This window comes from Oncorhynchus masou, chromosome 28 (assembly GCF_036934945.1).
Source record: "Oncorhynchus masou masou isolate Uvic2021 chromosome 28, UVic_Omas_1.1, whole genome shotgun sequence".
Lineage (NCBI taxonomy): Eukaryota > Metazoa > Chordata > Actinopteri > Salmoniformes > Salmonidae > Oncorhynchus > Oncorhynchus masou.
In genome coordinates this window covers 6,963,364-6,986,423 of record NC_088239.1, presented here as the reverse complement: position 1 = coordinate 6,986,423, position 23,060 = coordinate 6,963,364, and the positions used below count along the sequence as shown (strand labels likewise).

The window sequence follows — 23,060 nt, the reverse complement described above, 5'->3', positions numbered from 1 at the left end:
GAAATGTGACCCTCCATACAACTAATGAAATGTGACCCTCCATACACCCAATGAAATGTGACCCTCCATACACCTAATGAAATGTGGCCCTCCATACACCCAATGAAATGTGACCCTCCACACACCTAATGAAATGTGACCCTCCATACACCCAATGAAATGTGACCCTCCACACACCTAATGAAATGTGGCCCTCCATACACCCAATGAAATGTGGCCCTCCATACACCTAATGAAATGTGACCCTCCATACACCCAATGAAATGTGGCCCTCCATACACCTAATGAAATGTGACCCTCCATACACCCAATGAAATGTGACCCTCCATACACCCAATGAAATGTGACCCTCCACACACCTAATGAAATGTGACCCTCCTTACACCCAATGAAATGTGACCCTCCATACACCTAATGAAATGTGACCCTCCATACAACTAATGAAATGTGACCCTCCATACACCCAATGAAATGAGACCCTCCATACACCTAATGAAATGAGACCCTCCATACACCCAATGAAATGTGGCCCTCCATACACCCAATGAAATGTGCCCCTCCATACACCCAATGAAATGTGTCCCTCCATACACCTAATGAAATGTGACCCTCCATACACCCAATGAAATGAGACCCTCCATACACCCAATGAAATGTGACCCTCCATACACCCAATGAAATGAGACCCTCCATACACCTAATGAAATGAGACCCTCCATACACCCAATGAAATGTGGCCCTCCATACACCCAATGAAATGTGGCCCTCCATACACCCAATGAAATGTGGCCCTCCATACACCTAATGAAATGTGGCCCTCCATACACCCAATGAAATGTGACCCTCCATACACCCAATGAAATGTGACCCTCCATACACCCAATGAAATGTGACCCTCCATACACCTAATGAAATAAGACACCACTGAACAGTAATTAGTTATGATACATCAAGGTTGGCTGCTGAAACGGCACCTTTACCAACTGAGACTGAGTGTAACTGAGTGTATGCTAAACATATCTACTGTATTCTAATTCTCCCTTTGTTGGTTTTCACTGACTTCTCTCTGCCTTCTGTTCAAGGCAGAATAGCCATCACCTACGGGTCTCAAGGAAACACGCTGTTACTGTAATATTGGTAGGTTGACTCGTTACTATAATATTGGTAGGTTGACTCGTTACTGTAATATTGGTAGGTTGACTCGTTACTGTAATATTGGTAGGTTGACTCGTTACTGTAATATTGGTAGGTTGACTCGTTACTGTAATATTGGTAGGTTGACTCGTTAGTGTAATATTGGTAGGTTGACTCGTTACTGTAATATTGGTAGGTTGACTCGTTACTGTAATATTGGTAGGTTGACTCGTTACTGTAATATTGGTATGTTGACTCGTTACTGTAATATTGGTAGGTTGACTCGTTACTGTAATATTGGTAGGTTGACTCGTTACTGTAATATTGGTAGGTTGACTCGTTACTGTAATATTGGTAGGTTGACTCATTACTGTAATATTGGTAGGTTGACTCGTTACTGTAATATTGGTAGGTTGACTCGTTACTGTAATATTGGTAGGTTGACTCGTTACTATAATATTGGTAGGTTGACTCGTTACTGTAATATTGGTATGTTGACTCGTTACTGTAATATTGGTAGGTTGACTCGTTACTGTAATATTGGTAGGTTGACTCGTTACTGTAATATTGGTATGTTGACTCGTTACTGTAATATTGGTAGGTTGACTCGTTACTGTAATATTGGTAGGTTGACTCGTTACTGTAATATTGGTAGATTGACTCATGAAACGTTCCTGCTGCAGTCAACCTTATTGTTATCAGCACCATTCACACAGAATAGTGCACTGTGTGAGCTGTCCGTGGTCCTGTATGCCACACAACCCCCTGAGGTGTCAAAGCTGTGCAGTGGTTTATTGTGTGTTTGTCCCTATACAATAACACAAGAGATTGCTTATTCAAAGAAACTGACAATACACACGTGGCGATGGAACTTCAAACATGCAGGATAGAAGATAAATAGCAATTCTAGTCATGTGGTTTCTAAATAAACACAAATGCCAAGTAAATAAATATTATTCTACAGAATAGGTAAGGATAAGAGAAACACTGCATGAATCTGTATCGGTCACATATTCTGTAAACTATGTCAACGAGGAGTAATACGAGTACCAATATTAATCTGACAGATCCCCCTCTCTCTCTCTCTCTCTCTCTCTCTCTCTGTCTCCCTCTGTCTCTCTCTCTCTCTCTCTCTCTCTGTCCCTCCCTCCCTCCCTCCCTCCCTCCCTCCCTCCCTCCCTCCCTCCCTCCCTCCCTCCCTCCCTCCCTCCCTCCCTCCCTCCCTCCCTCCATACCAGATGCTCTGACAGCAACCACTTATCTGCTGTCCACTCACCACACACACCCATCAAAACGGACTGGCTTAAGTTGAAAGGTCACGACCGTGGTTAACCATGTCCCTCCACCGCCTCTGCTCCAACGCTTAACGGAATTGACGGGTGGCTTTCCCTGTCTGCTTCCTATAGGCCGGCGGTGTGCGTGAAGGATTAGTGTGTCGCCCTACATTCCTGTTGTGCTGTCACCTGATTAAATATCATTTTCTATTAAATTCCTACTTTCCTGTTGTTCTGTCACCTGATTAAATATCGTTTTCTATTAAATTCCTAGCTTCCTGTTGTGTTGTCACCTGATTAAATATCGTTTTCTATTAAATTCCTACCTTCGTGTTGTGCTGTCACCTGATTAAATATCGTTTTCTATTAAATTCCTACCTTCGTGTTGTGCTGTCACCTGATTAAATATCGTTTTCTATTAAATTCCTACCTTCGTGTTGTGCTGTCACCTGATTAAATATCGTTTTCTATTAAATTCCTACCTTCGTGTTGTGCTGTCACCTGATTAAATATCGTTTTCTATTAAATTCCTACCTTCGTGTTGTGCTGTCACCTGATTAAATATCGTTTTCTATTAAATTCCTACCTTCGTGTTGTGCTGTCACCTGATTAAATATCGTTTTCTATTAAATTCCTACCTTCGTGTTGTGCTGTCACCTGATTAAATATCGTTTTCTATTAAATTCCTACCTTCGTGTTGTGCTGTCACCTGATTAAATATCGTTTTCTATTAAATTCCTACCTTCGTGTTGTGCTGTCACCTGATTAAATATCGTTTTCTATTAAATTCCTAGCTTCCTGTTGTGCTGTCACCTGATTAAATATCGTTTTCTATTCAATTCCTACCTTCCTGTTGTGCTGTCACCTGATTAAATATTGTTGTCTATTACATTCCACAATATTAGATGATTCATCTCTACTGTACACCAATGTTTCCCAAACTGGGTTCTCGTTTTTGGTTTTGCCCTCAAATAATCAACTATGAAGCTTTGATAATTTGAATCAGCTGTGAAGCGCTAGGGCATGAAACGAAATGTGTACCCCTCTGGGTCCCGAGAACCGAATTTGAGAACCACTGCTCTACACATTCCCACTCTCAGGAAGCTGTGTAATTTGGCCTAGCGGAGCACGGAAGACCATACACCTAATGTATTGTCACAATGTAGCTGTAATCTAATGTAATACTTGTGTTGCTGCTGATTCACAGATGGAGGTGGCTGAAGCTCGACTGTCAACATGCATTTCATCAATTATCACAATGTGCTTTTCCATGGATTACATCAATTAAGGATATTAATGACAGTGAAAATATGACATTTTGAATAGCTAATATTTTGTGGAAGATGACAGTTTGGAATGTCTGTTTGATTCCATGGTGCCGGTTTGTCTCGAACTGTTGATGCTGCCATCTTGGTCCAGGTCTCTCTTGAAAAATAGATTTTTCATCTCAACGATACTAACGTTGTTAAATACAAAAGGACAATTAAAAAAGACATAGTGTATGATCCTAGGAGACGCATGTAATGGTAGAAGCAATAGCTGAGACAGCAGAACATTTCGGTACATAATGACATCAAAACATCTGCTAATTTATCACCATAATATACAGTTCTGTACAGCTATATCTTCTTTTCCGGAGGAGTAGAAAAATAAATACAAATAAATAACTGCACTCTGATCATTTTCATTTGTTAATTGTAGGGAAATAAATCAACTGGTCCGTCTGCCTTGGTGACAGATTTCAAAGAGACAGAAGGAGATAGAGGTATTATCTGGTGGGTTTTTAATTGTTGCGTTGAAGGAAGGCAGAGGAGCCAGACAACCAAGAGGGATTTGGGCCCAGAAGATGTTTTAAGGGGCCCGCCAGTCAATATATCACCTGTTTTTTCCACACACAGAGCCTTCAAAATATCCCTGTTGAATATTCATCAGCTTGAGCTGACGAATAAAAAATAAAAAACAAGGAGCCCCCCCTAAAAAACAAGAGCCAAATGGAGCCTAGGGCTGTATGTAACAAAGGATTACTACATCAGCAGAATCACAACAACATGGTGTTGTTCATCATTTATTTATTTGGGGTGCAGTTATGGAGAGGGCTGTGTGTGTTAATTGTACCGTGTTTGGTAGGGCCAACAAAACCTGCCACAACAACACAACAACACTGCCTGCCTCCAAGGGCAACAGAACCTGCCACAACAACACTGTCTGACTCCAAGGGCAATAGAACCTGCCACAACAATACTGCCTGCCTCCAAGGGCAACAGAACCTACCACAAAAATACTGCCTGACTCCAAGGGCAACATAACCTACCACAACAATACTGCCTGCCTCCAAGGGCAACAGAACCTACCACAAAAATACTGCCTGACTCCAAGGGCAATATAACCCACCACAACAATACTGCCTGACTCCAAGGGCAACAGAACCTACCACAACAATACTGCCTCCTCCAAGGGCAACATAACCTGCCACAACAACACTGTCTGACTCCAAAGGCAATATAACCTGCCACAACAATACTGCCTGACTCCAAGGGCAATAGAACCTACCACAACAATACTGCCTTACTCGAAGGGCAACAGAACCTACCACAACAATACTGCCTGACTCCAAGGGCAATAGAACCTACCACAACAATACTGCCTGACTCCAATGGCAACAGAACCTACCACAACAATACTGCCTGACTCCAAGGGCAACAGAACCTGCCACTACAACACTGCCTGACTCCAAGGGCAACAGAACTTGCCACAACAACACTGCCTGCCTCCAAGGGCAACAGAACCTGCCACAACAACACTGCCTGACTCCAAGGGCAATAGAACCTGCCACAACAATACTGCCTGCCTCCAAGGGCAAAAATACCTACCACAACAACACTGCCTGCCTCCAAGGGCAACAGAACCTACCAAAACAATACTGCCTGCCTCCAAGGGCAATAGAAGCTACCACAACAACACTGCCTGACTCCAAGGGCAATAGAACCTGCCACAACAATACTGCCTGCCTCCAAGGGCAACAGAACCTACCACAAAAATACTGCCTGACTCCAAGGGCAACATAACATACCACAACAACACTGCCTGACTCCAAGGGCAATAGAACCTGCCACAACAATACTGCCTGCCTCCAAGGGCAAAAATACCTACCACAACAACACTGCCTGCCTCCAAGGGCAACAGAACCTACCAAAACAATACTGCCTGCCTCCAAGGGCAATAGAAGCTACCACAACAACACTGCCTGACTCCAAGGGCAATAGAACCTGCCACAACAATACTGCCTGCCTCCAAGGGCAAAAATACCTACCACAACAACACTGCCTGCCTCCAAGGGCAACAGAACCTGCGACAACAACGCTGCCTGACTCCAAGGGCAACAGAACCTGCCACAACAACACTGCCTGACTCCAAGGGCAACAGAACTTGCCACAACAACACTGCCTGCCTCCAAGGGCAACAGAACCTGCCACAACAACACTGCCTGCCTGCTTGGTGACAGGTGAAAGATATGCACACCTGTTTAATGGAGAATGGTGAATCTGGAGGTGAAAGAAACACACGCGATTAGTGGAGAATGGTGAATCTGGAGGTGAAAGAAACACACCTGTTTAGTGGAGAATGGTGAATCCGGAGGTGAAAGAAACACACCTGAATAATGGAGAATTTTGTATCTGGAGGAGAAAGAAACACACCTGTTTAATGGAGAATGGTGTATCTGGAGGTGAAAGAAACACACCTGTTTAGTGGAGAATGGTGTATCTGGAGGTGAAAGAAACACACCTGAATAATGGAGAATGGTGTATCTGGAGGTGAAAGAAACACCTGTTTAATGGAGAATGGTGAATCTGGAGGTGAAAGAAACACACCTGTTTAATGGAGAATGGTGAATCTGGAGGTGAAAGAAACACACCTGTTTAATGGAGAATGGTGATTCTAGAGGTGAAAGAAACACACCTGAATAATGGAGAATGGTGTATATGGAGGTGAAAGAAACACACCTGTTTAGTGGAGAATGGTGAATCTGGAGGTGAAAGAAACACACCTGAATAATGGAGAATGGTGAATCTGGAGGTGAAAGAAACACACCTGAATAATGGAGAATGGTGAATCTGGAGGTGAAAGAAACACACCTGTTTAATGGAGAATGGTGTATCTGGAGGTGAAAGAAACACACCTGTTTAATGGAGAATGGTGAATCTGGAGGTGAAACAAACACACCTGAATAATGGAGAATGGTGTATCTGGAGGTGAAAGAAACACACCTGTTTAATGGAGAATGGTGAATCTGGAGGTGAAAGAAACACACCTGAATAATGGAGAATGGTGAATCTGGAGGTGAAAGAAACACACCTGTTTAATGGAGAATGGTGTATCTGGAGGTGAAAGAAACACACCTGTTTAATGGAGAATGGTGAATCTGGAGGTGAAAGAAACACACCTGTTTAGTGGAGAATGGTGTATCTGGAGGTGAAAGAAACACACCTGTTTAATGGAGAATGGTGAATCTGGAGGTGAAAGAAACACACCTGTTTAATGGAGAATGGTGAATCTGGAGGTGAAAGAAACACACCTGTTTAATGGAGAATGGTGAATCTGGAGGTGAAAGAAACACACCTGTTTATTGGAGAATGGTGAATCTGGAGGTGAAAGAAACACACCTGTTTAATGGAGAATGGTGATTCTAGAGGTGAAAGAAACACACCTGAATAATGGAGAATGGTGTATATGGAGGTGAAAGAAACACACCTGTTTAGTGGAGAATGGTGAATCTGGAGGTGAAAGAAACACACCTGAATAATGGAGAATGGTGAATCTGGAGGTGAAAGAAACACACCTGAATAATGGAGAATGGTGAATCTGGAGGTGAAAGAAACACACCTGTTTAATGGAGAATGGTGTATCTGGAGGTGAAAGAAACACACCTGTTTAATGGAGAATGGTGAATCTGGAGGTGAAACAAACACACCTGAATAATGGAGAATGGTGTATCTGGAGGTGAAAGAAACACACCTGTTTAATGGAGAATGGTGAATCTGGAGGTGAAAGAAACACACCTGAATAATGGAGAATGGTGAATCTGGAGGTGAAAGAAACACACCTGTTTAATGGAGAATGGTGTATCTGGAGGTGAAAGAAACACACCTGTTTAATGGAGAATGGTGAATCTGGAGGTGAAAGAAACACACCTGTTTAATGGAGAATGGTGAATCTGGAGGTGAAAGAAACACACCTGTTTAATGGAGAATGGTGAATCTGGAGGTGAAAGAAACACACCTGTTTAATGGAGAATGGTGAATCTGGAGGTGAAAGAAACACACCTGTTTATTGGAGAATGGTGAATCTGGAGGTGAAAGAAACACACCTGTTTAATGGAGAATGGTGAATCTGGAGGTGAAAGAAACACACCTGTTTAATGGAGAATGGTGAATCTGGAGGTGAAAGAAACACACCTGTTTAATGGAGAATGGTGAATCTGGAGGTGAAAGAAACACACCTGTTTATTGGAGAATGGTGAATCTGGAGGTGAAAGAAACACACCTGTTTAATGGAGAATGGTGATTCTAGAGGTGAAAGAAACACACCTGAATAATGGAGAATGGTGTATATGGAGGTGAAAGAAACACACCTGTTTAGTGGAGAATGGTGAATCTGGAGGTGAAAGAAACACACCTGAATAATGGAGAATGGTGAATCTGGAGGTGAAAGAAACACACCTGAATAATGGAGAATGGTGAATCTGGAGGTGAAAGAAACACACCTGTTTAATGGAGAATGGTGTATCTGGAGGTGAAAGAAACACACCTGTTTAATGGAGAATGGTGAATCTGGAGGTGAAACAAACACACCTGAATAATGGAGAATGGTGTATCTGGAGGTGAAAGAAACACACCTGTTTAATGGAGAATGGTGAATCTGGAGGTGAAAGAAACACACCTGAATAATGGAGAATGGTGAATCTGGAGGTGAAAGAAACACACCTGTTTAATGGAGAATGGTGTATCTGGAGGTGAAAGAAACACACCTGTTTAATGGAGAATGGTGAATCTGGAGGTGAAAGAAACACACCTGTTTAATGGAGAATGGTGAATCTGGAGGTGAAAGAAACACACCTGTTTAATGGAGAATGGTGAATCTGGAGGTGAAAGAAACACACCTGTTTAATGGAGAATGGTGAATCTGGAGGTGAAAGAAACACACCTGTTTATTGGAGAATGGTGAATCTGGAGGTGAAAGAAACACACCTGTTTAATGGAGAATGGTGAATCTGGAGGTGAAAGAAACACACCTGTTTAATGGAGAATGGTGAATCTGGAGGTGAAAGAAACACACCTGTTTAATGGAGAATGGTGAATCTGGAGGTGAAAGAAACACACCTGTTAACTGTTTTGTAGACTGGTTTTTGTTCTGAATTTCGGATGACTGAGGTGCCCAAAGTAAACTGCCTGTTACTCAGGCCCAGAAGCTAGGATAGTCATATACTTGGTAGCATTGGAAAGAAAACACGCTGACGTTTCTAAAACTGTTAAAATAATGTCTGTGAGTATAACATAACTGATATGGCAGTCAGGAATCAGAGGAAAATCAAACCGGAAATATTTCTTTTGACGTCACAGGCAATTTCAGTGCTCGATTGCACTATTGCTGTTCCTATGGCTTCCACTAGATGTCAACAGTCTTTAGAAAGGGTTTCAGGCTTGTTTTTTTTTTCAAATGAGCAAGTAGTTGGAAGAACTACAAGGTGTCTCTCATTAAAACAGTAGTCTTGTTGGCGTGTGAATGAGGTGTGCGCTCTTCGTTACTTATCTTCCCTATTGAACATACTATTCTCCGTCTTAAATATTATCTTTTATTTAGACATTAGAGTACCTGAGGATTAATTAGGAACATTGTTTGACTTGTTTGGACAAACTTTACAGGTAACTTTTTGGATTTGTTTGAATGCATGTTGAATGAGTGGATTACTGAGATCATTGGCGCTAACTAAACATACTTTTTTGGATATAAAGAAGGACTTTATCGAACAAAACAACCATTCATTGTGTAGCTGGGACCCTTGGGATTGCAAACAGAGGAATATCTTCAAAGGTAAGTGATTTATTTAATCGCTATTTGTGATTTTGTTATGACAATGCTGGTTGAAAAAGTATTTTGGTGTGGGGCGCTGTCCTCAGATAATCACATGGCATGCTTTCACCGTAAAGCCTTTTTGAAATCTGAAATCTGACAACACGGTTGGATTAACAAGAAGTTAAGCTTTTAAATGATGTACGACACTTGTATTTTCATGAATGTTGATATTACGATTTTTGTATTTTGAATTTCGAGCACTGCAATTTCATCGGATGTTGTCGTAGGTGTCCCGCTAGCGGTTCATGCGCCAACAGAGGTTTAGGTGGAGACAGAGGTTTAGGTGGAGATTGGTGAATCTGGGCCCGGAAGAAACACACACCTGTTTAGACTAGGTGCTGGCTAGCAGAGTAGAACACTTGAACAAGAAATTAACGAAGACAGCTTGTCTGCCGAAAAGTTGGTAATTAGGTTATTAAATTGCATCTGAGCTCCTAGACGGTGCGGCTCTCCTTTTCCTTTTTTCATGGGAGATTGGTATCGTTGTTAGCAGTGGGAAGTGGGTCATCTATATAGTCAGTGTACCGAATAACATCACTTCACTCTTCCACTCAAAAAAGAGATTATTAAGTCTCAGAGGAAAGGTAATGTGGAGAAGGAGACCATTAATAACAGAGTTAACTACCGGTACTATGATAATGTTCTGATTATGACATGCCAGCCGTATGCTACTGTAAGCTACCCTCCGCCTACACTACCCAGCAGGCATTGCCTACCTTCTTCCTGTCAACATCTACCTGGCTGAGGAGAGGTTCCCACAAGGCATGCAGCACACTGTCAGCACAACACAGCTCTGTCTGACACCTAGTCTCAGCAGTCTCCTTCCTGCTCCAAATTAAACCTCTATGTGCTGAACATATGCCAACAACAGATTGATGATCATACAGATAACTCACGCCCCCTTTCTTCCTTCCCCCTCCCTACTTTCTCCCCTGCTCAAGTTATAAAGGAGCACTTTAAAATCACCCCAGTCATCACAACAAGAAGCGGACTAGCCAGTTAAACAGTGACATGTTTTATCTCTGTGTGATTATCTGCTTACAACAGCTTTCAGCAAACAATCTCTTATATACACATCTGCTTCACTAATTGGCTATACTGTACATTTCATCCAAAACCCCCTCTGGTTGAAAAAAACTAAAAGTTTCCATCACTATGAGTTCAGTGAATTACAGGCACCCTAGGGATGTATCTTAAGATCACAACCACCATGCAGCTCTCAGGGAAACAACATCATTCTCAATTATATTGCTTTTACTTTATGTTTTAATTGGTGAGGCAATAGTTCAAATTGACTAAATCTAATTTCTATGTTGACACTGCAACAAAACTAATGACACGTTTTATTACTGCAAGGAGAAAAACATGGTAAATTATCCTGAACTGGTGTCAGAGGTAGTCTCTACAGCTTCCTACAGAAAACCTTCACACACACACACGCACGCAAACACACGCACGCAAGCAAGCACACGCACGCACGCACGCACACACACACACACACACACACACACACACACACACACACACACACACACACACACACACACACACACACACACACACACACACACACACACACACACACACACACACACAACTCAATCAATCCCCATTCACTTGGCATAAATTCAATGATAGAATGATTGTAAGAGGGGGTAGAAGTAGAAAAAACACAGTTGTGAATTCCACCTCCACTCAAGTCAGACAGGAGGGAGAGAGGAACACTCATTAGGGTTATTAGTGTAATTTCTTCGACCGGGAACAGAACTAATTGCTTGGTCGTTTCTGAGCCACATGGAAAACAAATACAGAATGAATATGACTCGCTGCCGAAGCGAAGAGAGGGATTTGACAGCGGTTGTCTTGTTTTATTCACAGTCTAGAGCCTTTTATGAAACTCTTTAAAAATGACAAGAGTGCAAATGAATGAGCCCCATCAGAATGAAAGGCACCACTAACCTCATGGTGAGCTGCAACATGAATGTGAGGGGAAATGCAGCTTAGCAGCGAGCGAAGAAAGGATTACGAGTGGAGACAATGATCACCGATTATAAATACAATGTCCAGTAATGACTGCATTGCTACTGTAGCTTGTGAGTGTGGTAGTCTCAACCTGATGTGTGATTCAGTATCAAAGGCATAGTAATTTTACAGGCTAACTTTGCTTATGGTTCTATAGCCAACGTATAATGTGCATTCTAGACTGCCAATTGTCTTGTCTTGTCAACACAACAAATCAAAATCAAATCAAATTGTATTGGTCACATACAAATATTTAGCAGATGTTATTGCGTGTCTTCCTAGCTTCAACTGTACAGTAGTATCTAAGAATTCACAAGGATACACACAAATCTAAACCAATGGAATTAAGAAAATATATAAATATTAGAAGGGACAATGGCAGTGTCATTGACTAAAATACTCTAGAATAGAATACAGTATATACATATGAGATGAGTAAAGCAGGATGTAAACATTATTTAAACATTAGTGACTGGTGTTCCAATATTTAAGTGACCAGTGATTCCAAGTCTATGCATACAGGGCAGCAGCCTCTAAAGTGCAGGGTTGCGTAACCAGGTGGAAGTCAGCTAAGTGATGGCTATTTAACTGTCTGATGGCCTTGAGATAGAAGCTGTTTTTCAGTCTCTCTGTACCAGCTTTGATGCACCTGTACTGACCTCGCCTTCTGGATGATAGCGGGGAGAACAGGCCTTGGCTCGGGTGGTTGATGTCATCGATGATCCTTTGAAATTCCTGTGACATCAGGTGCTGTAGGTGTGCTGGAGGGCAGGTGATACAGCCCGACAGGATGCTCTCACATGTGCATCTGTAAATGTTTGTGTGGGTTTTAGGGGCCAAGCCAAATTTCTTCAGCCTCCTGAGGTTGAAGAGCCACTGTTGCACCTTCTTCACCACACCGTGTGTGTGAGTGGACCATTTCAGATCTTTAGTGATGTCAGTGATGTGTACGCCAAGAAAGCTTCCAGTTCTCAACTTCTCCACTGCGGTCCCGTTGATGTGGATAGGGACATACTTCCTCTGCTTTTTCCTGAAGTCCCCAATCATCTCCTTAGTTTAGTTGATGTTGAGTGAGAGGTTATTTTCCTGGCACCACTCTCCCAGGACCCTCACCTCCACCCTGTAGACTGTCTCGTCATTGTTGGTAATCAGGCCTACTACTGTTGTGTTGTCTGCAAACTTCATGATTGAGTTGGAGGCGTGCGGGGCATTGCAGTCATGGGTAAACAGTAAGTACAGGAGGGGGCTGAGCACGCACCCTTGTGGGGCCACAGTGTTGAGGATCAGCTAAGTGGAGGTGTTCTTTCCTACCTTCACCACCTGGGGGGCGGCCCGTCAGGAAGTCCAGGACCAATTTGCACAGGGCGGGGTTCAGACCCAGGGCCCCGAGCTTAATGATGAGCTTGGAGGGTACTATGGTGTTAAATACTGAGCTATAGTCAATGAACAGCTTTCTTAAATAGGTATCATCTTGTCCAGATGGGTTAGGGCAGTGTGCAGTGCGATGGCGATTGCATCGTCTGTGGCTATATTGGGACAGTAAGCAAATTAAAGTGGGTCTAGGGTACCAGGTACGGTAGAGGTGATATGATCCTTAACTAGCCTCTCAAAGCACTTCATGATGAGAGAAGTGTATACTATGGGGCGGTATTAATTTAGTTCAGTCACATTTGTTTTCTTGGGTACAAGAACAATGGTGGACATCTTGAAGCAAGTGAGGACAGCATACTGGGATAGGATAGGGAGCGATTGAATATGTTTTTTTTAAATGTATTTTACCTTTACTTAACTAGGCAAGTCAGTTAAATAAAGGAACAAATTCTTATTTTCAATGACGGCCTAGAACTGCCTGTTCAGGGGCAGAACGACAGATTTGTACCTTGACAGCTAGGGGATTTGAACTTGCAACCTTTCAGTTACTAGTCCAATGCTCTAACCATTAGGCTACCCTGCGCCCCAAATGTGTCCATGAACACTCCAGCCAGCTGGTCTGGTCGCAGCTGGGGACGCTGTCTGGGCTGGCAGCCTTGTGAGGATTAACACAAGCCACACATATTTTGCATCTTCAAAGTGGTAGGCATGTTGTGTGAATCAAATGATATAAGCCCCCCCAAAAAAAATCTATTTAAATTCCAGGTTGTAAGGATACAAAAATAGGAAAAATGCCAAGGGGGGTGAATACTTTCGAATACAGTGACATGTCAAACGAATGATAAAATAAATAGGATGTTTTAATCATAAATCTTCAATAATGTTCCAACCGGAGAATTCCTTTGTCTGTAGAAATGAAATGGAACGCAAGCTAACTCTCACGTGAGTACGCATGATCAGCTCATGGCACTCTGCCAGACCTCTGACTCATTTAACTCTCATTCCCCCCTCCTTCATAGTAGAAGCATCAAACCAGATTCTAAAGACTGTTGACATCTAGTGGAAGCCTTAGGAAGTGCAATATGATCCCATAGACACTGTATATTCGATAGGCATGACATGAAAAACTACAAACCTCAGATATCCCACTTCCTGGTTGGATTTTTTTCACGTTTTTGCCTGCCATATGAGTTCTGTTATACTCACAGACATCATTCAAACAGTTGTAGAAAGTTCAGAGTGTTTTCTATCCAAATCTACTACTAATATGCATATATTAGCATCTGGGCCTGAGAGCAGGTAGTTTACTCTGGGCACCTTATTCATCCAAGCTACTCAATACTGTCCCCAAGCAAGATGTTGGTGTCCGCAACGTGGCTGGTTTTACCTTTGTAGTCCGTGATTGTCTGGAGTCCCTGCCACATACATCTCATGTCTGAGTTGTTGAATTGTGACTCCACTTTGTCTCTGTACTGACATTTTGCCTGTTTGATTGCCTTACGGAGGGAATAACTACACTGTTTGTATTCGGTCATATCCCCAGTCACCTTGTAATGGTTAAATGCGGTGGTTTGCACTTTCAGTTTTGCGCGAATGCTGCACTTCATCCACGGTTTCTGGTTTAGGTAGGTTTCAATAGTCACAGTGGGTACGACATCTCCTATACACTTCCTGGTGAACTCAGTCACCATATCCGTGTATTCCTCAATGTTATTCTCAGAGGCTACCCGGAATATATCCCAGTCCGCCTGTTCAAAACAATCTTGAAGCATGGATTCCGATTGGTCAGACCAGCGTTGAATAGACCTGAGCACGGTTACTTCCTGTTTGAGAAGGGAGAAGCAAAATGGAGTCATGATCACATTTGCTGAAGGGTGGGGGGAGGGCCTTGTAGGCATTTCGAAAAGTTGAGTAGCAGTGGTTCAATGTTTTCCCAGCGCGAGTACTTGTTTTCCAAGAGCGAGTACTACATTCAATTTGTTGGTAGATATTCTGTAGCATTTTCCTCAGATTTGTTTCGTTAAAATCCCCAGATACAATAAATGCGGCCTCAGGATATGTAGTTTCCAGTTTGCATAAGGTCCAGTGAAGTTCTTTGAGGGATGTCATGGTATGGGCTTGATGGAGAATATACATGGCTGTGACTATACCCAAAGAGAATTCTCTTGGGAGGTAATACGGTCTGCATTTGACTGGTATTCTAGGTCGGATGAACAAAAGGACTTGAGTTTCTGTATGTTATCGCAATAATACCACAAGTAATTAATCATAAAACATAAAAGCCCCGCCTTTCTTCTTCCCATTTTTTATTCCTGTATGAACTGAGAACCCAGATGGCTGTATGGACGGGGACAGTATTTTCCAAGAGAGACATATTTCCGTGAAACTGAGTATGTTACAAATCCCTGATGTCTCTCTGGAAGGAAATCCTCGCCCTGAGCCCGTCAACTTTATTATCCAGAGACTGAACATTAGCGAGTAATATACTCGGAAGCGGTGGATGGTGGGCATGGCTCCTGAGTCGGACTAGAAGTCCACCCCACATTTTCTCAGCAAACGGCGTTTTGGAGCAGCCTCTGGAATCGGTTAAATTGCCCTGGGGGATACGAACGAAGGAACCAATTTGGGTAAGTAGCATTCCTGGTCTTAATGCTGGTGACTTACCGCCGCTCTCATATCCAAAAGTTCTTTCCGGCTCTATGTAGTAACGCAAACAAAATTCTGGGCAACTAACGTGAGAAATAACGCACAAAAAAATGAAATACTGCAAAGTTTCTTAGGAGCTGGAGGTGTCATATTTGTCGGCACCATCCCATTCAGAGAAAACCATGACACACAGTACACAATGGGAAATGTCTCGACAGGGAGAGAACTGGAGAAACTGATGATTGAGAAAAAGGACAGAAGGGAGGGGATGAGGGAGAAAGAAAGATCCTTCCCATCCAAATGAGATGAAAAACAAATCTCTGTAGATGAGTCAAGGTTGTCAGGACCCGGTTTCGAACCTGGGTCTCCGGAGTGAGAAACAGTCACTTAACCAACTGAGCCACGAATAGTCAGCAGAACCCAGAAGATGAGGCAGACACAGCAGTACTTAAGACGGTATATTTAATAAAGAAAAAATCCTTAAATACAAAAAATGGCAAATCCAAAAGGTGGTAGGAAAAACACAAAAAGGCCTCAAAAGAAACTAACAAAAAATAAACAAAAACAAAAAAAACAGAATACCACAAGAGCGTCACCCGGAATCGACAAGAGTACACAGAACACTAGGGCAGGGTGCTAACATACAAACACAGAGCACAGAACAGAGGGAAGCTAAGGGTTTAAATACACTCAGGGGAAACGAGACACAGGTGCAAATAATAATGGGGAACAAGGGAAAAACATAAGGACAAAAAGCACAATGGGGGCATCTAGTGACCAACAACCGGAACAACCCTGGCCAAATCCTGACAGAATCCCCCCCCTAGGAACGGCTCCTGACGTTCCTACCAGCTCTCTCAGGGTGGAGGGCCCTGAACTGACGAATGAGGTCAGGGTCCAGTATGTCTCTGGCAGGAACCCAGGAGCGCTCCTCAGGACCGTAGCCTTCCCAGTCCACCAGATACTGCCAGGACCGCTGCACCCGGCGGGAGTCCAGTATCCGATGGACGGTATAAGCCGGCTGGCCTCCAATGACACGAGGCGGAGGGGGAGGTCTGTCTGCCGGGACAAGGGGAGAAAAAACAACAGGTTTTAACAAGGAAACATGAAATGTGGGATTAATCTTAAGGGATCTGGGTAAGTGTAGGCGATAAGAAACTGGGTTAACTCTCCTGACAACCTTGAAGGGACCGATGTATTTTTGGGACAGCTTGCGAGACTCCACCCGTAGAGGTAAGTCTCTTGTGGAGAGCCAGACTCTCTGGCCGGGGCGCAGGGTAGGCCCGGGACGGCGACGTCTGTTGGCTTGTTGTTGATACCTCTGTGAGGAACGCATAAGATTAAGACGGGTCTTCCTCCACATAAGCCGACAGCGTCTGACGAACTTCAAGGCTGAAGGCACACTGACTTCTGCCTCCTGGTCCGGGAACAATGGAGGAGCATAGCCAAACTGACACTCGTGCAGGGACATACCAGTGGAGGAGGAGCGCAAGGTGTTGTGCGCGTATTCGGCCCAAACAATAAAGGATGACCATGTGGACGGGTTGTCACGAGTCATACATCGGAGGGTGGTTTCCAGCTCTTGATTCATCCTCTCTGTTTGGCCGTTGGACTCCGGATGGTACCCTGAAGATAGACTGGCAGAAGCCCCCATGAGTTGGCAGAAGGCCTTCCAAAACCTTGAGGCGAACTGGGGACCTCTGTCAGAAACCACATCTTGAGGAATGCCGAAGACTCGGAACACATGATTAATTACCAACTCAGCCGTTTCCTTGGCAGAAGGTAACTTAGTCAGAGGGACGAACCTGGCCGCCTTTGAAAACCTGTCGATTATGACTAGGATAGTAGTATTGCCATGGGATGGAGGAAGTCCAGTAATAAAGTCCAATGAGATATGGGACCAGGGTCTGTGGGGAACAGGTAAAGGGTGAAGGAGTCCTTGAGGGCGGAGGTGAGAAGATTTGCCCTGGCAGCACACGGGGCAGGCATTGACGAAAGTGGCAACGTCTTCTCTTATGGTAGGCCACCAGAACTTACGCTGGATGAACTCCAAGGTGCGACCCACGCCCGGATGACAGGCGAGGCGAGAGGAGTGCCCCCACAGAAGGACCTGAGTCCTCACTGCCTTGGGGACAAACAACTGATTGGCAGGGCCTCCTTTAGGGTCCGGTTCGCTAGCTTGAGCACGTCTCACGGTATCCTCAACTTGCCACGAGATCGGAGCCACAATCTTAGCAGCAGGAAGGACAGGCATGTCCGTGTCATCTCGAATGGCAGGAGCGTAGACTCGGGACAGGGCATCCGGTTTGAGATTCTTCGACCCGGGCCGATAGGTGAGGATAAACTGGAATCGATTGAAGAAAAGAGACCATCTAGCTTGTCTAGAGTTCAATCGCTTCGCCTGCTGGATATACTCCAGATTTTTGTGGTCCGTAAGCACTTGAAACGGGTGAGAAGCCCCCTCGAGCCAGTGTCTCCATTCCTTCAATGCCATCTTAACCGCTAGGAGTTCACGATCCCCCACATCGTAGTTCCTCTCAGTCGGGGTAAGCCGGTGTGAGAAGAAAGCGCACGGATGAAGCTTCTTGTCTTCACCCCTCTGAGACAGGACAGCTCCAACACCAACCTCTGATGCGTCTACCTCCACCACAAATGGTTCATCCGTAGTCGGTAGTATCAGGATGGGAGCAGAGAGGACGCGCTGCTTGAGTCCTTGGAAGGCCGTCTCAGCTTCTCTTCCCCACAAAAACCTTGCATTGCCACCTTTGGTTAAAGCTGAGAGAGGAGCTGCCACCAAACTGAAGTTCTTGATGAACTTGCGGTAAAAGTTTGTGAAGCCCAGGAAACGCTGAACATCCTTAACGGATTTGGGGGTGGGCCAATCCGCTACCGCCCCTACCTTCCTAGGGTCCATTTGGACTCGACCGGGTTCCACTACAAATCCCAGGAATTGTACTCGGGATGAATGGAATTCACATTTTTCCGGCTTAACGTACAGATGGCTGTCTAGGAGGCGTTTGAGTACTTGTCTGACATGCTTAGTGTGTTCTTGAAGGGAGCTCGAAAAGATGAGGATGTCATCCAAGTAAACGAACACAAATATGTTAAGCATATCCCTAAGCACATCGTTTATGAGCGCTTGGAACACCGCTGGGGCGTTGGTCAGGCCGAAGGGCATCACCAAGTATTCATAGTGACCAGTAGGCGTGTTGAAAGCGGTCTTCCACTCGTCACCAGGTCTGATCCGCACAAGATGGTATGCGTTCCGCAGGTCAAGCTTAGTGAAAACAACTGCTTCCTGGAGCAGCTCGAAGGCTGTGGCCATAAGGGGTAGCGGGTAACGGTTACGGACGGTTATGTCATTGAGTCCCCGGTAGTCGATGCAAGGACGTAATCCACCGTCTTTCTTGGCCACAAAGAAAAACCCGGCTCCCGCCGGGGAGGTGGATGGACGCATGAGGCCTGCTTCCAGAGCGTCCTTGATGTAGGTATCCATAGCAGCTCGTTCGGGTGGAGATAGGGAAAAGATCCGACCCCTGGGGGCAAGTGCCCGGAAACAGGTCGATGGGGCAATCGTAAGGTCTATGGGGTGGTAGCATAGTGGCCCTCTGTTTGCTAAACACCAGTTTGAGGTCATGGTAACACTCGGGAACTCGGGTCAGGTCGATGGATTCTAAAGACTCGGGAGTAGAACTCGGGAATTCTGGAAAATACAAGTAGCTTGGCACGTAGGACCCCACTGCTTGATAGTGCCCACAGACCAGTCAATGTGAGGGTTATGGCTGTGAAGCCAGGGGTATCCAAGGACGAGAGGGAACTCGGAACAGGAGATCAAATGAAAGTTCATCAATTCCTGGTGTTGTGAAACTGAAAGTCGCAAGGAGGTAGTGACATGAGTGACAAGTCCAGATCCCAAAGGGCTTCCATCCAATGTAGTAACCCTCATGGGGTCACTTAGAGGTTCAGAGGGAACGCCATTCTCCTTCGCCCAGACACCATCCATGAAGTTACCTGCGGCTCCAGAGTCTACCAAGGCTTGAAGGTGAAGCTTGTGGTTGTCCCAGGAGAGGGTGACTGGAATGAGCAGACGGGAATTGGACGGATGGGAGGAGGTTATGTTTCCCGTTACAGTTCCCCCCGGTCTGTACGGGACAGAGCGTTTCCCTGGAGCCCGGGACACGTGGAACGGAAATGGCCCGGTTTGCCGCAATATAGACAGCGTCGCTCCCTCATCCGGCGCTCTCTCTCAGCCTGGGAGATGCGTCCAATCTGCATGGGTTCCGGTGGAGCCAGCGATGATAAAGGTGGGGACTCGAAGCTGGGACTGATAGGGGCTAGAGGTCTACGGTTGAGTTCTCTCTCTCTCAGACGCTGGTCAATGCGTGAGGCCAACTTGATCAGGGACTCGAGATTGTCCGGTGGTTCCCGAGTGGCCAGTTCATCTTGGATAGTGTCGGAAAGGCCTTTCAGAAAGCACACCGTGAGCGCCTCGTTGTTCCAGCCACTCGCTGCTGCCACCGTGCGGAACTGGATGGCATAGTCCGTCACGCTGCGCCAACCTTGATGGAGAGTCAGGAGCTGTTTGGCTGAGTCAGAACCACTGCTTGGGCCTTGAAACACTCGTTTGAATTCCTCAGCAAAGGCAGAGTAGCTGGCACAGCAGGAACTATGGGCATCCCACACAGCAGTAGCCCAGGCCAGGGCTTTTTCCGACAGCAGGGTGATGATATATGCGATCTTAGACCGGTCGGTGGGAAACGACGAGGGTTGCAGCTCAAAGGAGAGAGAACATTGAGTGAGAAACCCTTTACAAGCACTTGGATCACCTGAGAACCGTTGGGGAGGTGGAAGACGAGGTTCAGCCAGGGGGTTAACTGCCATGGGTACGTGAACCTGAGGTACTGGGACGGGAACTGTTGCCGGGGTAAGTCGATCAGATATTTGCTTAATGGAAGTCAGCATCTCCGACAGAAGATGAGAATGTCTAGCCATTAAGGCCTCTTGCTGAACCAGGGCGGCTTCGTGGCGTTGGACAGTCTCCTGTTGGTGGGACAGCGTGGCAAATAGGTCCTGGGAACTGGCTGCCTCTGGGTTCATTTTTGGCTCTGTGTTTCTGTCAGGACCCGGTTACGAACCTGGGTCTCCGGAGTGAGAAACAGTCACTTAACCAACTGAGCCACGAATAGTCAGCAGAACCCAGAAGATGAGGCAGACACAGCAGTACTTAAGACGGTATATTTAATAAAGAAAAAATCCTTAAATACAAAAAATGGCAAATCCAAAAGGTGGTAGGAAAAACACAAAAAGGCCTCAAAAGAAACTAACAAAAAATAAACAAAAACAAAAAAAACAGAATACCACAAGAGCGTCACCCGGAATCGACAAGAGTACACAGAACACTAGGGCAGGGTGCTAACATACAAACACAGAGCACAGAACAGAGGGAAACTAAGGGTTTAAATACACTCAGGGGAAACGAGACACAGGTGCAAATAATAATGGGGAACAAGGGAAAAACATAAGGACAAAAAGCACAATGGGGGCATCTAGTGACCAACAACCGGAACAACCCTGGCCAAATCCTGACAAAGGTGTAGAGAGATACTAGGACTTTGGCCAGTTGCACCACATACCATTTCTCCCTCTCGCTCTCTACCTCTCTTTCTCTCTCTCTCTCGACTGGTGTAGAAAGCCAATGTCGACGGTGAGTCAGAGACTCTGGAGGAAACTTGTAAAGAAAGACGCAGGATCAGACTTCAAGACTGTCTCTCAGAGCAACACCATTTCCTTGTGGTGACGAGAATGAACCATAGACTGAACCATAGACCGTGAGACTGAAACATTCAGTAAACATTTATCAGCAATAAAAGAGGGCCTTCAAAGAGAGTGAACCATTTTCAGTGGGTCCCAGAGCGATGTCTAACCCTAATGTGGATAATCCATCCATACAGATGCTCTACAAATCTACTAACCCTAGCTCTAACCTCAACCCTTATCCTAACCCTAAAATGAACCCTTAACCTAACCCTAACCCTTATCCTAACCCTAAAATGAACCCTTACCCTAACCCTTATCCTAACCCTAAAATGAACCCTTACCCTAACCCTTATCCTAACCCTAAAATGAACCCTTACCCTAACCCTTATCCTAACCCTAAAATGAACCCTTAACCTTACCCTAACCCTTATCCTAACCCTAAAATAAACCCTAACTCTAAGCCTTATCCTAACCCTAAAATAAACCTTTACCCTTACCCTTATCCTAACCCTAAAATAAACCTTTACCCTTACCCTCATCCTAACCCTAAAATGAAACCTTACCCTAACCCGAGCACTAACCCGAAGGAGAAAGAGCAGGCTTTGAAAGAGCGGACTGCATTTAATGATAGAATCACAGGTTGGATTTACACAGTTGTCACATACTACCATTGTTGTGTTTCTTCTATAGGCCCCTCCTCTCCTGTCTATAGGACCACCTCTCTCTCTCTCCTACTAATTAGAGGCAGGCTCCTAGGTCACTACTAAATTGAGGGAGATTGTCTCTGTCTTGCTAGTGCGGTAACTATGATGTATACGATCCATGTCAGAATTAAGAGTAAATAGCTGACCTGGTTTTCTACTCTTTAATTAAGCTAAACAGAGGCCCTGATTGCCAAGGACCTCCCAGGAACAGATGCCTACGAGGCAACTTACTGGAAACCCACACAGGAAATATGTCATGTTTTTTAATTATAAACGTAAAAATATGTTTACAGTGTGCATAAACTGTGCATAAACTGTGCATAAACCTAAGGGTTAATTAAATATATGTATAGGAGATCAAGGAAATGAACACATTTGATCAAATTCAGCAAAATGTCCTTAACCATTGGAGGTCCAGTCTAGAGAAATATTCAGCATTTTGCCCATGCCCTGCTAGACAACAGATCATTGTATTTCACCATCTGTCATGGTGATGTGAGGGCCCGTCTAAGGTCTGTCTGTCTAAGGCGTCCGCATGCTTCCCAGGTGAAGAGTGCATTCCGTATATTATGAAGACATTTTGTTGTTCATTTTGGACTGCGGTGAGGGTTTTCGGCTGTTCGGGCACACTATTTTGTTTCTGGGTGCAAGCCAAAGTTCGGAGCTGAAGTCCAGTTCGAAGATGCCCCTTCGTCGGTGATTGGTCAATAGTACAAGCATTTCGCTACACCAACGATACCATCTGCTAAACATGTGCATGCGACCAATACAATTTGATTTGAGTAGGGATTCTTCAATAAAATATTTGTTGTCAGTCAACGAGGGACGACTCATTTTCATGGACATTTCTTAAATTGAAAAATACTGTACCAAACATCTTAGTTAAATGTCAAATTGAGCGACAGGTCTCTTAGGCAAAAATGTCCAAATTAATGACATATTTCTTGAGTTATCATAGATTAATTCTGACTATTTTGAGGAAGTGTGTACTGGCTACGGAATCTATAAACGGAAAAACAGT

At 44.6% G+C, this 23,060-nt stretch overlaps 1 protein-coding gene across 4 annotated transcripts in view; it reads right to left on the bottom strand.

The window, feature by feature from the left end:
• LOC135518498 (netrin-G1-like) overlaps positions 1-23,060 on the bottom strand; it is a 253,945-nt gene that overhangs the window by 206,778 nt on the left and 24,107 nt on the right. The window lies entirely within an intron of this gene.